Source organism: Chelonoidis abingdonii, chromosome 23 (assembly GCF_003597395.2).
Source record: "Chelonoidis abingdonii isolate Lonesome George chromosome 23, CheloAbing_2.0, whole genome shotgun sequence".
In the NCBI taxonomy this organism is placed as follows: domain Eukaryota; kingdom Metazoa; phylum Chordata; order Testudines; family Testudinidae; genus Chelonoidis; species Chelonoidis abingdonii.
Genome location: NC_133791.1, coordinates 18377617 through 18395745, shown reverse-complemented (window position 1 = coordinate 18395745; position 18129 = coordinate 18377617). Strand labels below are relative to the sequence as shown.

The window sequence follows — 18129 nt, the reverse complement described above, 5'->3', positions numbered from 1 at the left end:
ATATGTACAGAACATTGATTACACCTGCATGGCTCCTTAGAAGCTGTGATGATTAGTGGCTGCTGGTGGCCCAGGTAGGAGATTGGGGATGGCTTTATATTAACCACATGAAGCATTTTTGTAGCTGGCCTCCTTTGCTTGAATCTGCAGCATGGGGAAAGTTAGACCTATGGGCAGGGCAGAGGGAAGTTCTCCCTTGGTTTCTGTTTTGTGCACACGAGTCTGGAGAAGTGTCCCCTCAATGCAGTGGTGGCTTTATTGTCTTCCCTAGCTGTCTGCTGACTCCTGTCCATGTGGCTAGAGACAGGGTCAGTATGGTGTGTTAACAGAGGGGGTCTCTAAGAGAGAGACTGGGTGCTAGGGAGCTCCCCTGAGCCCCCTGGAATGGGGGTGGGGGATGCCAACTCCACACCCAGCTGGCCAAGGAAGGGTGAAAGCCTGGGAAAGGAAAGAGGCTTTTTGCTGATTGAAAATACTAGTGCTGCTAATCCTGGAGGGAGGACCTGCCAGCTGGGGCTTGTTAGGGGGAAGGGTTTTTAAAAGGAGCAACAGAGTCTAGCTGGCTTTCCTATGGGAGGAGACGTGGGTCCTCTCTCCACTGGGGCCCAGAAAAGCCAGGCTTTACATAACTCACTGACTTGCAAGGAGGTAGAGATGGGGCAGGAGGAATTACCCTGAAAGAAAGGCTTAGGCTCTGCCTGAGCCCAGCTAGCAAAGGGTGCTGTGCTGGGACCTGTATTTCACCTTCCCCCCTGTCAAGGTGCTGATACAAGAGAAGAGTGTGCCCCTTTTTCCTTGTTTGAAGGGCCCATGCTAGCTTGAATGCGGAGGAAGGATGGATGGCTTCAGGAAGAGGCACAGCTTTAGGAAGTGAGCCAGTCTGCTGCTTTGGGGTGTTGGGAGAAAAATAGCTGCTTTCTGTGATACCCTGAGACAAAGAACCTTTTCTCCTCTCTCTGCAGGATGGTGTGAGGGAAGGGTATTAGCCTGGGGCTTCTAAAATAGGGATCTAATTCTTACCTCTGCTACATATGTCCTGTGTGATGTTGGGCAAATCACTTCTATTCTCAGTGTCTCCTTTCCCCTTCTGTAGGATGGGGCTAATGCCCCCCAGGGTTGCTGAGAGACTAAAAACCATTAAGGATTGAAGTGCTTGTACAGTGCAGTAAGGAGCTAATTAGATAGAGCTCAGCAAACCAGGCTGCTGCTGGATTAACACTTTTCATCCTCAGCCAACCAGGAAATTCCTTGTCCCAGTTATAGAAAATACCTCTGTAGCAGTGGCACAAACCCTTCTGGTGTTGCTGGTGTTTGTGGTTGTATGCGAGACTGCAGTTGTTATCTGTTCCTGATCCAGACAAGCCTCGGTAGCAGTGTTTTGGGCTCTGGCATGTTGGTTTTGGCAGGGGAGTTTGCTCTGGGTTTTTGTTACTGTCCTAGGATTATAATTGGTGTAGAAAACAAGACCAAAACAACCACTGGTCTTGACTGCCTTGACTCATGTATAGTTTTGAGGTGCCCAGGCTGAAACAGCTTAGGCTTGACTTCCAGAACTGCTGCGCCCTGCAGTTCCCATTGACACCTGGCGCTGGGGGAACTCTGCACTACTGGAGATGTCCCTTCTGGCCTTGGAATCTCTGAAACAAAGACTAGACAAAACCAGGGGGTCCTGCTGAAAATGTTGACTGAGGTCAGCTCCACTGTCTAAGGAAAACTTTGCTCCCAAGGGAGATCTGGGAATGGTTGTGAAACCAATGTCCTCTGGTAATTAGTTACCAACTTCTTTTATCCTTTCTTAAATGGCAGGACTGGCTAGTGGCACCAAGGATCCTGAAAACCACCCTCTGATTACTGAATCTGGTTTTTAGTGGCTTGGAACAGGATTGTGCACCAGAGTGGGAAGGCAGGGGGGAAAACTCAGCAAATGCACCTAATCCGCTGGAGTACTTCACGAGAAAGGGTAAATTTGTGGCTTTCCAGCCTGACCCGATGTAGAACAGGTCCTGTCTGACATTTGGGCAACGTTCCATGGGTACTTCATGAGAGATGAACAGTCACGTCTGCAAACATCCCCCTGTCAACTGCCATGAGGGTAAATACCTCTTCTTTTGCCAGCACTTAAGATAAATAGATGACGACTTGAGAGCCCTGCAGACCGAAGGCCTCTGTGACCATCTAGAGCAGGAACAGTAGAGGTGACAACTAGGCAGGGTCCCTCATATGACCTAGTGCACCAGCAGCCCATTCTCCATTGCCCAGTCAGCCACTGTCCCTCTGAGTCGGGCAGCAAGGGGGAGAGTTGATGCCAGTGGTGGTGGCTATGTTGTGGTGGACCCCAGGCCAGTAGGGTCTTAAATTAGTCAACTGAACTACTTCCGGTAATCCACTAACCAGCTGAGCGTGGCACTCAATCACCCATGAGGCAGGCTCTTTCCACCCATCAGTGTAGCTGCCCCAAGGTGTTGCAGTATGTGTTAAGGCCCTTCAGACAGAACTCTCTCCCGTGGATGTTTCTGTGCAGTCTCTAACAGCAGCCTTGTCTTGGCTTCCCCATTCCTACAGGTTTAAAGCAGCTGTACCAGGCCAGCTGCTCTGTGATGCCACCATAGTGGCTGAAGGAAAGAGGTTCCCATGTCACAGGTAAATATTTCAGGGTTTTTTAATGAAATTACAAGTTTGGTTGATAAAGGTAATATACTTACATTCTGTATGTCATTTGAGTCATTATTGCATGATGTCTTGATTTTTAAAATATAAAATTTAACACTGCACATTAAATAGAATAAAAATGGGGAACTATCAAGTCCAACTGTAAATGGGGAATCCTCACTTAGGTGTATTTCTGGTGGGGTCCTACACAGACTGGTTCTTGACCCTACACCACCTAACACTTGTAACCCTTCTGCCAGGTGACGTTGGCAGCAATGAGGGCCGGGTTCAGTATCTAGTGATTCCTCTTGTACTACAACATGGAACTGGCTTGAGCTCCCCACCCAGTAATCTGGAAAAACTTAACCCCACCCTTGGGCCCCTCCATGAGGCAGTATTTCCCACGGACAAGCACTGAGTCTGTGTGTAACAAAAGCACTTTTATCAAAAGGGAGCCAAGCACTGGCACATCATTCCCCTTTCCCTCCACTTCATCCCACTCATAGCTGGCTGTCCTTGTTCAGCAAAGACCTTAATTCTCCATTTCCTGACCTGAGTTCAATTTACCAACTTCCCCCGACATGGCTACAACAACACTGCATACAGCACACCTAGGCATATGTTCTAACAGCCATGGAGTACAGGTATGACATTGCCCAGCTGTGCAGTGCAGACTCTGATGTAGAACACGGCTTCATAGTACAAGAACACAGTGCCAGCTCTCTCACAGGCAGAGCAGGACAACCTGCTGTAACGGAATTATGAGGGCAGCAGATAACAGAACAACTTCAAACTTTGCCAGTGCTGCTGAGTTAACATAGGAATTGTCAGACTGGATCAGACCAGGGGTCAGTCTATTCGTCTAGTCCCCTGTTCTTGCAGTTGCCAACAGTGAATACTTCAGAGGAAAAGATGTATGTGGTTTTGCTTTGTTTTTGTCATGGTTTAAAAAAAAAAAATTAATAACCTTGGAATAATCTATTGATGGGGGAACTTTTTTCATCCAAGGTTGGCATCTACCCTGACCTAGCAGCCTTTATATTCCTGCCAATCAGTATTGCCTTGTATTTATCAACACTGAAGAATCTGCTATTGTGTTGCCCATTCATGTAGTTTTGTTAGGTCCCTCTAAAGTTCCCCATTCAGCTTTGACTAATAAAAATTGTCACCTTTGCTGTTCATCTTCTAGATTCCTCATACTAGGATTGGGTTGTTTAATATATCTTCATTTATTCTGGGAACCCAAAGTTAACCTCTTACCAAAGTGAAGATGTTTGATCTGCATTACTTTCTCTCTCCTAGCGATTAGTTAGCTGCCTGTGAGGGACTCTATTAGGTAATCAAAGTGTTAGGGGTTCTTTCATTATCTCAATGTTTTGTCTCCACCTTCAGCAGTTACAGTACCCTGTCACACCATGGTACTTGAAGAAGAAGGTGACTCTTACTGAGCCAATACAAGCACTTCCTGCAGCCTGCTGGCCTTTCCTTGGATGTCTCCTTTTCAAAATCTGATCAGGTCTTGCTCTGCTCTGCCTGAGAGCTAAGGAGGTCAGAGCCCCCTGAGGGAGGCAGAACTGTAGCTGATGTCTGCTCCATTAACACTATTTCCCTACCCCCATAGATTACAGATGGCAGCTGTCAGTCCTTACTTCAAGGGCATCTTTACCAGCTCCTTCAAGGAATCCCAGGATGGAGAAGTTGTGCTTCAGGACATGGCCTCTTCCATTGTGCAAACCACACTGATCTATTTGTACACAGGAGCGGCCTCTTACTAAAGGGGCTGTTTGTAGCAGCCAGCAGGCTTCAGGTTCTCCCCCTGCTGGAGATCTCAACTAGCCTTAGGTTTGGTCTTGAGGTCAGAGGGAGGCTAATGCATGTGTAACACCTGGCTGGTGCCTGATGGGATGGGACCTCTGAGCTAAAGGCCATATGGCTGTTAGCTAAGGCTGTAGAGCAGACTCATTAATCTCTCTCTCCATGATCTTGGTGTCACTAGATGGGACAGACGCCCCACCCAGGAGGTGTGTGGGTTACACTGGATGTGGCCTTCGATGTCAGGCTGGTTCCAGTAACTACAGACTGTATCTGAAGTCTGATAACCACGACGACCAGTTCAAATGTTCTACTCCTTCAGTAATTCATCTTTTATGGCTGAATTTGTGAACCTGCATTGGTTTCAGCAGACCTGCTCTCCCCCTTTCCCTGTTTTTAAAAAAGTCTTTCATATTTTCTATTAATCCCTTGGTTTTATTTCCTTGTCCTGGCCCCCAGAAATAACCCCTTCTCCTCCTGCCTTCCCCCCAGGGAGGTTGGGTTTAAAATGAAATGTGGGAGAAACTACAAAAATGTCAGGGTCCATTTCTACAGCCTGCAAGTGCTGGAGGCAGGGAGGGGGATCTACAGCTCAAAACAGTAGCAGACTTTTCTGCAGGGATGGGTGACTCCGCAGCTCCTCATGCTGCTCTCCAGTGGGTGGGGGTGAGCAGGGCAAGCTAGCTGCATCTGCAGTAGGAAATGCTGCTGCCTCACACACAGTGGCTGGTCTCAGGATCCCCATGCTTCCAGACTCCGAGCCAGTATTCTCCTATTCACAACATTATCGTACAATAACCCACTGCTTCCTTCATCACAACTGGTAGGGGCTGGTGGGAGAAGGAAGCATGCACTGTCAGTGCTTACGTTGCGGTAGGAAGGCTCTAGTCTCCAGGGCTGTAAAGCCAGCCCTTTTATCAGCGAATCTTATTGCTGGTGAAACATCAAGGATGTCTGACTCCAATTGCCCCAATTTCGGATACAGAAGTAAACATCTCTCTCACTTATGATCTGCCCAGTAACGTTCCAATCTCTGGTTATTCCTACCGGGTTCCTTGTGAAGAATGTTGCCATTGAGAACTGCCTAGTGTATTATGTGCTGGCTTACGCACGCAATGATCAAGCTCTGCTTGGTGTCGCCATGAACCTCGTTACCACACATTTTGGGCACCTCTCCAAGGAGAAGGATGACTTTTTACATCTAGACCTCAGCACTCTGGTCAGCATAATCTGTCTGGATGTCCTCGTGGTCACTTCTGAGCTGGTTATCTACCAGGCTGTGAAATGCTGGGTGAGGTTTCAAACAACTGAGCGTAGCCTTCTCATTGGTGAGCTGATGAAGCACATCCACTTCCCACTCCTTAGCCAGGATGAGGTCCGGAAGGTCCAGTCAGACTGGGAACACTGTCTCTCTGGATGTTCAGATGTGGCAGAAGAAGCTGGACAGTAAAGATGGACCATTTGATTCTAGGGTACTCAGGCAGGAAATGTACAAGTGTATTGTGTGCATGAGTCTGTCTAGGTGGATAAGCAAATGGATGGAAAATGAGGAATTCCATGTGTGCTATTTTGACCCTCGAAAAAAGAACTGGGAAAAGCTGACGGCTTTGTATTCCCTCTGCTCTCTAGCTGCGTGGCAGTAGGTGACAAGCTGTATGTATCCGGAGGCACCATTAGGGACAAATCTCACTCAGCTGCCCTTCACAAATATGACTTCTTTAAAGGCTGGTGGTTACATCTGCCTCCCATGTCAGTACCTCGTGCTTCACATGGGTTTTTAGCTTGTAACCAGAAGCTTTATGCTTTGGGAGGCTGTTGTGGGTTTGAAGATTACCTTGATTCTGCAGAGTGCTTTGACTTGATGGAGAAGACCTGGACTCCCATCTCTAGGTTGCTGTTTGCTCTGAGCTGTTCTGCCTCCGCTGTGCCAACGGACAAACTTTACTTATAGGTGGGGAGAGAAACTACTTGTTCCCAGAGATGTATCAGGGGTTCTGATTTATGACGTTAACTCTGGTATATGGACACAGGTTCCTCTGGCTGTAGAGTGCTGCTCTGCAGGTGCTGTTCCCATGAATAATGGGATCTATGTCACTGGTGGCTATTCCAAGGAAAGAATGAGAACTCCTGGAAAAAGGGGACCTAACAAGAAGGTATTTGTGGCTCTGCTATGTGGCTCTTCATCAGCTAGGATGGCAGAACGGACGAGGATGTTTTTGTTCCAGAGTTGCCAAGAGGAATTGCTGGTGCTGGTGTGATGCATTGGGAGAGGAGAATCTATGTGCTGGAAGGGGAGAACTGCTGGCTATTTCCTAACCCCCATGTACAGAATGAAAGTCGGGGCACATATTATGACACCATTTGCTTTTGGGAACCCAGTGGCTTCACCTGGACTGAATGCCCAGAAAACCTCCCTATCGTTGCTGATGGGGTAAGTGGGTTTGGGTGTGTGACTATGAAGATACCAAAAAAACACATTCTCGCCCTCCTGTCCTAAAGGGAACAGTACGTGTGTGTCTGGTCATCAGGTGCACGTATAGCTGCTGTTAATGTTTTCTAAAGCATATACCTCACAGGGTTGTCTGCAGGGAAAAAACCACAAGAATATCTGCCCACAGATGTCTTGTCTTAGCCTAACCATAGATTTTTTTTTTTTTAACTGAAATGCAAGGGACAGCATTTGAAACTGACACTTGATTCAACCAATAGTATGTGAGAATGGAAACATGCCTTAAAACTTCATGCTGACCCATTTTATTCTCAAAAGTTGACCATCCTCCCTTTTCTTTGCTATGAAGTCTTGGTAGCTGGGGATGGTCACTGCTGGAATATATGAGGATGACTCAAACTACCTGGAGCTAATATTTTAAGTATTGTGTGAGTGAAGATTTCCTTCCTTCCACACTTGCTTCTTAAACATGTTTTTAACTGCATATTTATTGATGTCTGGCAGGGTTTTATCTTTGACACTCTGGGGTTCTTTGACACTGGAGGTGATGCTAGAATTTTCAATTCATTTTTCATTTAATTGATAAGGGGTCTTGGGATACAGTTGGGGCACAGACAGTCTATCCTTCTCCTTAGATGTGGTGGTAACTTAACCTTCTTTGCTTGTGGTACCTGTTTACTGTCCACACTGATTTAAAATACAAGTAAATGCACAAACTTTCAGATTCCATGAGAACTTCAATTAACTCTTTAATCCCTGAAAGTCTCTCTCCAGACCTGTTTTTAAACATCCTAAATTTAGGCATGTAGCCAAGTGGCAGACTTGCTTCTTACTGCTTAAACTGGGGACCAGATGTCCTTTATCTGGTGTCAGGTGCTAAAGGGAAGCTCCCCTGCCACTACCTGGGCTGTACCTGTTCTGTAGGCAAACTGAGCTCCCCAGGGCTCTAAACTGTCACCAAAACCGCTCTAGTGAGAAACTATTGAAATTCCTCTTCCATTTCAAGGAGTCAGCTCCAAAAATGCGATGTCTGACTGGTAGGTGTGATCTCAAAGGGTGTTTTATCCCCCAACTCAGCAAACAATTCTGTTGTAGCCCTGGGGAGCAGGAATGAGGATTCCGGATGTGGCTGTTCTAGACTAATGAGTACCTGATTATTTCCACCCCCCACCACACATGCACACACAACTTGTATGAGTCAGACATGTTAGTTCTGTATGTCAGACTTCAGTGGAAATGTCTTGTAACATTACTGGACTGATTGAATAAAGTATAATAACTTCAGTGCTTCTAGCATAACGTATCCTTGATTCCTCTCCCTGTAAGAAGGGACCTATGAACAAGAGACCAGTTATGGCCCATATATATTAACAATTCTAGGGGTGGAAGCAGGAGGGGCATGTGCATGTGCATGTGCATAGGTGTATTCATGGCTATAAGGTCCTGGGCCAAACAGAGCATCTGAGCCTGCCTAAATGAAGGCTGGGCCCCAGAGTCAGAAATGCAGGAGTAGAAGAGTTGCATTAATGTTCCAGAAAGATGAAGCTGAAGGTCAGACCCATCCTGCATCTTCCTGCCCCTTCCCCTGTAGGGCCTGCAGTCACTAAGCACTAAATTCAGCGCTCCTGCTCCCAGCTGCCATGTGAGCTGCTGTGTGCAGGGTTGGTAACTGCCTCTGTCTGTCTGGCAAATGACAGATCCCACTCCAGATAATAAAGAGAGGAAAGCAAGGCCCTTTGTCCCTTATCTTGCTAGTGTAAGTGGGGGAATGGTCCCATTATTGTGGGGAACTTTCCTGGCTTATCCATGACCCTGGTGAAGTGGGCTAGTGAAAGGATCTGAGTCCTCGCTCCCACTCCCTTTTGGCCTGCCTGCCTCCCCTTCCACAGTCCCATGTGGCAGAGTCATTGTAACCCCAACAAGGCTGGGCCCAGGATTCCTGTGGGGCTCAGCCCCCAATCTTGTCACTTAAGGCAGGGGCTAGGGTGTCCCCACTCTGGGCTGCTCTCTCTGCACTGGATGCTTCCCTTATCCCCTGATCATCACAGTTCAAAGAAAATTCAATTTATTAAACAGCAACCAATTAAAAAAATAAGGAAAAACTGGGAAAGGTTGAAGGAAAACCCATCACCCTGCTCTGTGGCATGGGAACATCACAACCAGTGGCTCTGGGATGTAAGGGAAGTTCAGCCTGTTCCCAGGGCCGGTGCAAGGAAGTTTCGCGCCCTATGTGAAACTGCCACTTTGCGCCCCCTGCCCCCCGCAAACCCTGTGGTAGCTCTGCCTGGAGGCGCTGCCTCTTGCCTGGGGGCCTCTCCCTGTGCTGGCCCCACTGCCCAGGGTCCCTCTCACTGTCTGCAGCTGCTCACCACACCCTGCTCCAGACCCAGCTCCAGCTCCAGCTCCACCACTCTGCCTCAGCACAACTGCTGCTGTTGCTGCTCTGCCTCCAGCTCCCTGGGCTGCTTCTCTGGCCCTGCTGGCTCTGGCCCGGCTCTGGCCCAGCTCTGCTCCCCAGCTCAGTTTGAGAATCCACAGAGTATTTTGTTTTCAGCCTCACCCACAAAGTCATGGAACCTCCTTGTCAGCCACCTCCTGGCATTGGCCAACTTGGCCATCTATAAATCAAGAAGGAGGGGATTGGACAGGAGGATTCCCAGCATTCAAGGCTGAATTTTGTGCACTTGCCTCTTCATGTGTCCAAGTGGGGTTCCTCTGGTCAGCATCCACTAGTTCCTAGCACTCTTTCTGAAGAGCAGTGGATGCTGTCCAGGGTTCTCTGCTTTGGGAAGCCTGATTCTAACCCTATGGCTTTCAATCCAACTCCTCTTTTTTTTTTTCATTTGTTGGCCTTGGAATCAGCTGATCCCTGTGTTTTCAGGGTTGCACTCCTTCTAAAGAAGGATGGGTCCTTTAGTATGCTAGATGGATCCCCATAGGGATTCATCAAGTTCATGGGGACTAAACAGGCAATCCTAATTTATTTGTAATGAAGAATCTCCACGAATTGATCAACCTGAGTGCATAACAGTGATTGTTAATGGCTTTGTAACCAAGAATCTCTGCAAACTGATCAGCCCTGAAAGGTCAGCAGTCACTCCGAATTTCCTGGATAGTGGCAGTCCCCAGGACCTGTAAGCCCTGAATGAAATGCAGGTACTCCCAACTTGCTTGGAAAGAAGAATCTGTGCAACTTGATCAGCCCTGAAAGATTAGCAGTGACTCCTATCTTGTTTACAGTGAACAAACCCCTGGAAGTGATAAACCCGGAATGATCAGCAGCAATTCCTAATTTATTGGCAGTGAACAATCATAGGAACTGATAAGCACTGTGGTCAACAGTCACTCCTATCTTGTGGGACAGGAGCAGTCTCTTGGGATCTGTAAATCCTGAATGATCAGCAGTAACTCTTAACTAGTTAGTAGCAATGAATCTCTGCTAACTGAGAAGCCAAGAATGGTCAGAAGTGACTCCTCACTTATTTGTCATGAAGAATCTCTGCAAACTGATCAGCCCTGCACAGTCAGCAGTCACATCTGGTACACTTGACATTGGCAGCCTCTAAGCCCTTTAAGCCCTTACTGAAAAGCAGTGGAGCAATAAATTATTGCAATGACGAATTTGCACAAACTGATCCACACTGAATGATCAGCAGAGTTTCCTATGCTGTTTGCCATGAACAATTTCTGCAAACCGATTAGCCCTGAATGGGCAAAGGTCTTTGCAATGAGGTATTTGCACGAGCTGACCAGCCCGGAAAGGTCAGCAGTAACGCCTAACTTTTTTTCAGTTAATAATATGTAGCAACTGAACCCTCTGAATGGTGAGCTGGGACTTCTAACTTCTTTGCTATGAAGCAGCTGAGTGAAGTGATATTTTATTGGGCCAACGTCTGTTGGTGAAAAAGACAAGCTTTTGAGCCTACCAGTCCTCATCCTCAAAGGAAACCTTTCAAAAGACGAGCCTGGGAGCTTAAATTCATAACTCTGCTAGACAGGAAACATCATGGTCTGAACAGAGGCACTATTTATGGCTTATTACCAGGCCTGAAGAAGAGCTGTGTGGCTCAAAAGATTGTCTCTCTCTCTCCAACAGAAGTTGATCCAATAAAAGATATTACCACACCCACCTTCCCTCCTTTTGTTTTTGGAAGCTAACCCTGGCAGAAAAAAAATTTACACTATTTGGGACTGGCTATCAAGGGAGCATTAGAGGAGTGGAAACTGCCTTTAACAAAGACTGTAGCCTGTTAAGTTAGGTCTTAGACCTTAAAAAGAGCATTTTTACTTTGTTTGCAACCCTTTCTACCTTTATTCTTTTTACTTGGTCTAACTTAACCCAGTGGTTCTCAGCCAGGGGTAGGGTACCTCTGGGGGTACCCAGAGGTCTTTTAGGGAGCACTCAACTCCTCTAGATCAGTGTTTCTCCACCTGTGGGTGCAGGACAGGGTTAGGTGAGTTGCAAGTGCAGGGCCAGTGTTAGGGGGTAGCAAGCAGGGCAATTTCCCCAGGGCCCCATGAAGCTAAATTACATGCTTCAGCACTGGACGACGGGGCTTGGGTTTCAGCCCCTCTACCCAGGAACTCTGGCTTCAGACAAGGCTCACAGGGGAAGAACAAGGATCACACTGAAATGTAAGTACAATATTTATTTTCCAATCAATTTATTTTATAATTATGTGGTAAAAATGAGAGAGGACGCAATTTTCCAGTAATAGTGTGCTGAGACATTCTGTGTCTGATCTGGACTTCTGAAAGGGGTACAACAGTCTGGAAAGGTTGAGAACCACTGACTTAACCTATTTTCTTTTTTAATAAACTTGTTTTATTTTTACTATAAACCAACCCAGTGTTGTCTTTGAAGGGAAGGGTGTGTTTACCCCAGTAAGTTAATAAGCTGTAAGGTTCTAATTCTTTAAAAGAACAGTAAATTTAATATTTTCTGTGAATGTGCAATGGTAGGTGCTGTGCATTGCAAAGAAACATCTCGGAGGTGCTCAGGGGGCTGGAGTTCACTGATTGACACCTGCTAGGCAAGGTCTGGGCTGGGAGAGCCTTGAGGAGTTTATTGGTGAGGAGGACAGACTGGTGTGGCAGGAAGCTGAGGCACAGTCTAATCCCCAGCAAGAGGTAACACAGTGGTTCCCAGTTGTGGGCATTCCATTCTACTATATCAGGGGACTTCAGTGTAGAACTGCCATGTTCCCAGGACAATCAGTAATCCTGGCTGTAGTCAGCCTCCTAACAAAGATGACACACTTCCTACTGTGTGGGAGATGGCTCAACTCTTCCTGCAAAATGTCTTCCATTACCCCAGGTTACTGATGGGCATTGAATTGGACTGGGTACCACAGGTCATCTCCCGATTCTGGTGGGAATTTCTCAGATACCTTGGCATCAAGTCCCTCACCTCATCCATCTATCACCTGCAAATTAATGGGCAAACAGAAAGAGGCAATCAAATCTTGGAGTAATATTTTCACTGCTTTCTGTGTTGCCACCAGGATGACTGGTTCCCTGTGATGTTCTGCACTGAAGTCACGTATATCAATGCGGTCCATGTGTAGGGTAAGTATTACATTCAAGAATTAAAGTTAGCTTAAGTTTGCTTAAGGAAATACAGATCTGCAGCAAAGGAAGGCCCTGACTAGCAAGTAGAAGGAAGGCCTTGAAAATAATGAGTTGTAAGGCCAAAAGAAATGAAGTAGGGAGGATGTTCAATTCCAAGAATAACTAATGAAATTAGGGAAAGTTTCTAAAAAGAAGGCCTCTGACCGATAGGTGTGATCAGCACATAGTTGTCAATAAGACACACAGAATCTCTCTGAAAAGGGTCAACACAGACCTTCCTATCCCACATACCAGTGTTATATCCCTTGTGAATCCAGGTGCAACTAAAACACAGTTGGTCAGCAGGAAGGAGTGGAAGAGATAAGGAGGAAAGGCCTTGGGGAGAAAGAAGGTTGTAAATCTTATCTGGATTGAGACTGGAAATAGGGGTGAACTGTCTCAAACTGTTTTTTAGCTGAAGCTAGTAATTGGCAATGACATCACTTGTTTGTTAAAGGGTATAAAAAGTGAACTCTTACAGGGTTCATTGCTAATCCTGCCTGACCACACAGAGCCAACATCCCAACAACAGGCCCTACCTACTTGTAAGTATCTTGATCAGATGCTTATAAATGTTTCATTAGTGTTTGGATGTAGTAAATTCTTTATTTAGGCTTTTTAGGCATGTTTACGGCAATTTTATAGCCTTTGGATTTAATAAAGGAATTTCTGGTTCAGTTAGTGTTTAGTGATTTCCCCCAGATTAATATTAATAATTTCAAATATTATTAATAATTCCAACCCCACATACCTATTCTTTAAAAACTCTGCCTTTCATCCCTCCTTCCACCCAGATTTACCCATAAATTCACTAGTACTGGCCCCCACAGGTTTAGCCTCCCACCTACACCAGGTGCACCAGAAGCTCCAGAAATATTTGCAGTCCACCAAACAAGCCTATAGACCCTGTGCAGACCAAGACTGGCCCCAAATCTGACCCTAGAGGGAAAAGCACAGCTCTTAGCCCAGAACCTTAAAATGAGCTGCCCATCTGCCACACTAGACTACCAATGCCTGGGCCTCTTCAAGATTATAGAATGGGTAAACCCTGCGGCCTTCAGGTGAAAGATGTTCAAGTCCTTTTACTTTTAAAGCCCTATACCAAGAACCCAAAGCCAAACTTCTCCCATCTGCCACTGCCACCCACAGCAGTCCATGGACAGGAAGAGCACTGGGTCCAAATCCTCAACTCTCTGGGAGTTAGGGGAAGGCTGCAGCGCCTGTGGACTGGGAAGGCTATGGGCCGGATGAGCAGTCTTGGGACCTGGTAGAGAACATCCATGCCCAAGACCCATTGCGAGAATTCCATCGGAGGTACCCCAAGAAACCAGGCCCCAAAACTCCTAGGAATCACCCTCAGTGGTGGGGGGATACTGCATACTGTCAGGAATCGCCAGTCCCCAGGCAACCTAACAAGTTCAGCTGGCCTGATTGACGGCACCGGATTGGTGAGAAGAGTCAGCAGACTAGTTCTTAAGCCCAGCAGCAGCAGTTAGGTGGCTGCTCAAACCATCTGTCCATCACAGCAATAGCTCCTGTATGTCCTTGTTCTAGCCCTGCTCCTGCCTCGGACTCTGCCTGGCCTCCTCTGGGGTGACCCTTGACTCCGATTCCTGACTCTGGCTCTGACCTTCAGCTCTAGTAGCTGGCCTCTGCTGCAGTTGAGAGCCTTAGCTCTGATTCCTGGCTCTAACCACTGGTCTTGACTCCAGCACCAACCACTAGACATGACTGCCCACATCCCAGTCTCTGACACTGAAATATGTCCTTTTGTAATTTTTTTATCACTTTTATATTTGATTTTCCTCCCAAAAATCATGAGGTACCCAGGAATATTGGTTGTAACCCACGTGGTGTTCTTGCTGAGAGAGTCCGTGTTCACAGACAGCTGAGGCAGGGTTCCTGCAGTGCCCAAAAAACTCCTCCAGAATATAAACCATCCTTGAGTTTTCACTTACAAAATGCAAGTAGATGAGTGGATTTTTTTATATCTATTCTAGCCAACTGGTTCATTTGATCATTGTGTCATCTATTGTTATGGTCATTGTAATCAATGGGTGCTAAATAGATGTAAGATGGATAGAAGTAAATTAGGAGTATAAGATTAATGAGCATTTAGGAGTGATGAGTGTGCATAGGTATATAAGTAAAGTGTGGCTGCAATGCAAGCCCTGCAGGCTGAGACCTGTAATATTTCATCTTAGGAACTCTAGCCCTCAGGATAAGGACACTTGACGTAAAGGGGTGACTTAAGAATAACCCTATGCCAGTAAAGTCACAGTTACTGGAAAGAATGTGCCGATAGGTGATGTTCTGGAAAACAGACCGCAATATACTGTTCTAGACTGCAAGACACCTGATCGCAACATCATAAATTCTGCTTTCACCACAGATTACCCTGGGAACAGATTGATGTTAATAAAATGCTAGTGAGAATAAAGGGAGCTAAGAGAAAAACCCATGAAAAATGGGGCACCCCAACATTGATAGGGTGTGGAAGCACAGATAAGGAAAAGGAAGGTTGGAATCCTCATGCATATGCGTGAGGTGTTAGGTGTCGTCAGAACTATAAGATAAAAGAGGTTCCCTGATTGGGCAACAGTAGGAAGACCTCAGTGGAAGATCTCATTGGGAAGACCCCAGCAGGAACCATCCCTCTGTCAATGACCACCCATAAAAAGATCCACCAGACTCTACAGGTTTCAGAGTAGCAGCCGTGTTAGTCTGTATCTGCAAAAAAAACAAGAGTACTTGTGGCACCTTAGAGACTCTACAATGTCTTTGGGTATGTGACTATGAATATGGAATTGGCTGTTGCTTGGGCTCTGGGAATGGGAGTGTAACTTATGACTAAGGTCAAGATTTTGTCACAGTTATTTTTATTAATAGTCATGGACGGGTCATGGGCAATAAACACTAATTCACAGAAGCCCAAGCCCACCAGCAGGTCAGGGGTGGATGACAGCCCGAACCTCGCTCCTGATGTGGTGGTGGTGGTGCTGACAGCCCCAGGGCACCCGGCTGAAGCTGAAGAAGTCATGGAGGTCTCTTAAAGTCATGGAATCTGTGACCTCCATGATGAAATCATACCCTTTACATATGACAAAACAACCAAGATTTTTATTTGTAACTGTGTTTGTGGTCACTATATTCATTCTTCGTGTGCTCCTAAGAATCTCCCAATCTAAGAATCACAAAGGGTAACTTTCACCCTACTGATCTGGAAATTGGAGCACCATAGAAGCCGAGCTCACTCCTTAGGGTCAGAGACACTGTAGTTTAACACAGAACCTCTATGTAATGGGTGACATTTGCATTGGAAGTCAGTGAATTCAAAAGCTTATTAAAAAACTGTACCTATAATATAATACGTCCTTTGGGTGGATAGTGCCGATGGGACAGAGTTAAGGACCGTTTTTAGAACCTTAAACTATGAAGTTCTTCACTTTCAAATGTTGTTTTTATAGATCAGTACTCTATTAATACTTTAAAGTCATGACTCTTTGTGTCAAATCTTTGCTGTCTTAAAGAATTTTCTTGCGGCTTGTCTACACGGGATGTTACTGTACAGAAAGCTCAAGTGTGAATCTACAGCGCACTGGCTTAACATGCAGTAACACCCCCAGTTACACTTAATGCACTGCAGCTGAGAGGGATCCTAACTAGAAATAGCTACGTGGATGTTGCAGCTCTAGCGGAGGCTCAGGCTACCCACCTGAGCTCAGACCTAGGTGGGCTTGAGAGCCTGAGATGCCACCTAAGCCGCAGCTCTCACAATGCTATTTTTAGCTCAGTAGCTCCAGCCCTGCAAGTCTGTGTACCCAGGTTAGGAGGGTCAGTGTCAGCTGGAGCATAGACATACTCTGAATGTTTTGACGCCCTGGGATGCGGTGCATTAACAGGCTGTGTAGAAAAGCCCTTAGTTTCCTTATGCAGGCCTTGTGCGAGTTAAATGCCTTCTGTCTGTGTTGGTGACACTGGCTTCTTTCCAGGGCTGGAGCACAGAAGTTATCGTTCTGCCGCTTATGCCATTGGATGTTGTGATAGACGCAAAAGGCCCTGCTCTGCCACTGGCAATTATAAGAGAGGGTTTTGCGATGTTTCATAGACGGGGCTCAGAACTGGAACATGTTGTAAAGGAAGCCACATAAAAGCTGATGGTTTGGGGTTTTGCTACAGATCTGTAACACACTAAGGTTCACCATGCTCAGGTTGACATTTTGCACCAGCTGGTGCCTGGCCATCTGTTCCAGTGCACAGCCCATTCTGGGGGACACTCTTGTGCTTAGTGTCTGAGCTAAACATTAGGGTGAATTGCAAAACAGATTTCTATCTCTCAAGTGATGTCTTGAGTTACAGGTCTCTGAAGCAAGGTGGGAGGATTCAGAGCATTTCCAGCAAGCAGGGCCATCCAACTGGGTACTGAACCAGCCTCAAGAGATTTAGGCAGGACATTGCAAGTTTGAACCCCAGCCAGGACTGATTTTTAAGTACCTCCATGAAAGTCTAAATGGACAGGCAGCCCTTGCACTTCCTAAGTGTGGAGGGGAAAGAAACCAAACCTTTCACAAGTGGAGTCTCTCTTCAGCTGCCCTCTCTTCCCAGTCATAAATCTCCCGTGCATCCCTCTCACCTGCCTGCCCTCCTCCTAGGCAGACATGCAATCCCAGTCTTGTGAATCACACAGTATGCAAAACAGACTGTGACTCATCTCCCAGTCTGACCAATTGGGAAACAGAACGCAGATCCAGTGGAAACAGCAACATCTTCACCCCTTGGTCGTTGCAGCCCGGGTGTCCCCATTGTTGCAGATTGTAAAGGCTGCAAAATCACACAGGCAATAGCAGGAGGAGGAGCAGGTAGGTGAGACCACGCAGAATGTGGGTGAGAGAATGTGGTATGATTGTACATAAGGGACTGGGGTTAGGAATGGGGGAAGAGTATTTCCCAGGATGATCTCGATTGATGAGCCCGTTTTGCGAAGAAGAATCTTTGGTGTCACTCAAGATCCCAGGTGAGTGTGTAACGAGCTATTTCTTCCCTTGAAGGGAACACCTATGTCTTCTCCCCAAAGTCTAGTATTTTGTAACTCAGGTACCAGCCTACCCATCTTCCAAAACTGGGCCAGAATGGGGGAAACAGTTTCCTGTTCATATGGTCACCTGCAGAACCCATTCTTCCTTTAGGATCACATTTTCAAAAGTGAGCAGACAGCACTTCCCATTGAGAACAATGGGATCTGCTGGGAATTGGACACTTCTGAAAATCTTGCTACTTCGCTTGCATGCCTAAATGGGAGACGATCTTCTAGCAATCTGATCCCTGTTGCGGATGCTCAGCACTTCTGAAAACCTATCCGTTAGATCCTCATTTCTCAATGAATGACTGTCCATTGATATCTTTGAGAAGGGCCTTTTCATAGGAAGTTATTGAGCAATCCCATCAGAGCAATCGTCAATGGAGGAGAATTGACTCACTCTCAGTAAAAGCAGCAGAGAATCCTGTGGCACCTTATAGACTAACAGACGTTTTGGAGCATGAGCTTTTGTGGGTGAATACCCACTTCGTCAGACGCAGGTAGTGGAAATTTCCAGGGGCAGGTATATATA

The 18129-nt window shown here is 46.5% G+C and overlaps 1 pseudogene; it reads left to right on the top strand.

Moving 5' to 3' along the window:
- Positions 1-835: 835 nt before the first annotated feature.
- On the top strand, positions 836-6958 carry LOC142045882 (kelch repeat and BTB domain-containing protein 8-like; annotated as a pseudogene).
- Positions 6959-18129: the final 11171 nt, after the last annotated feature.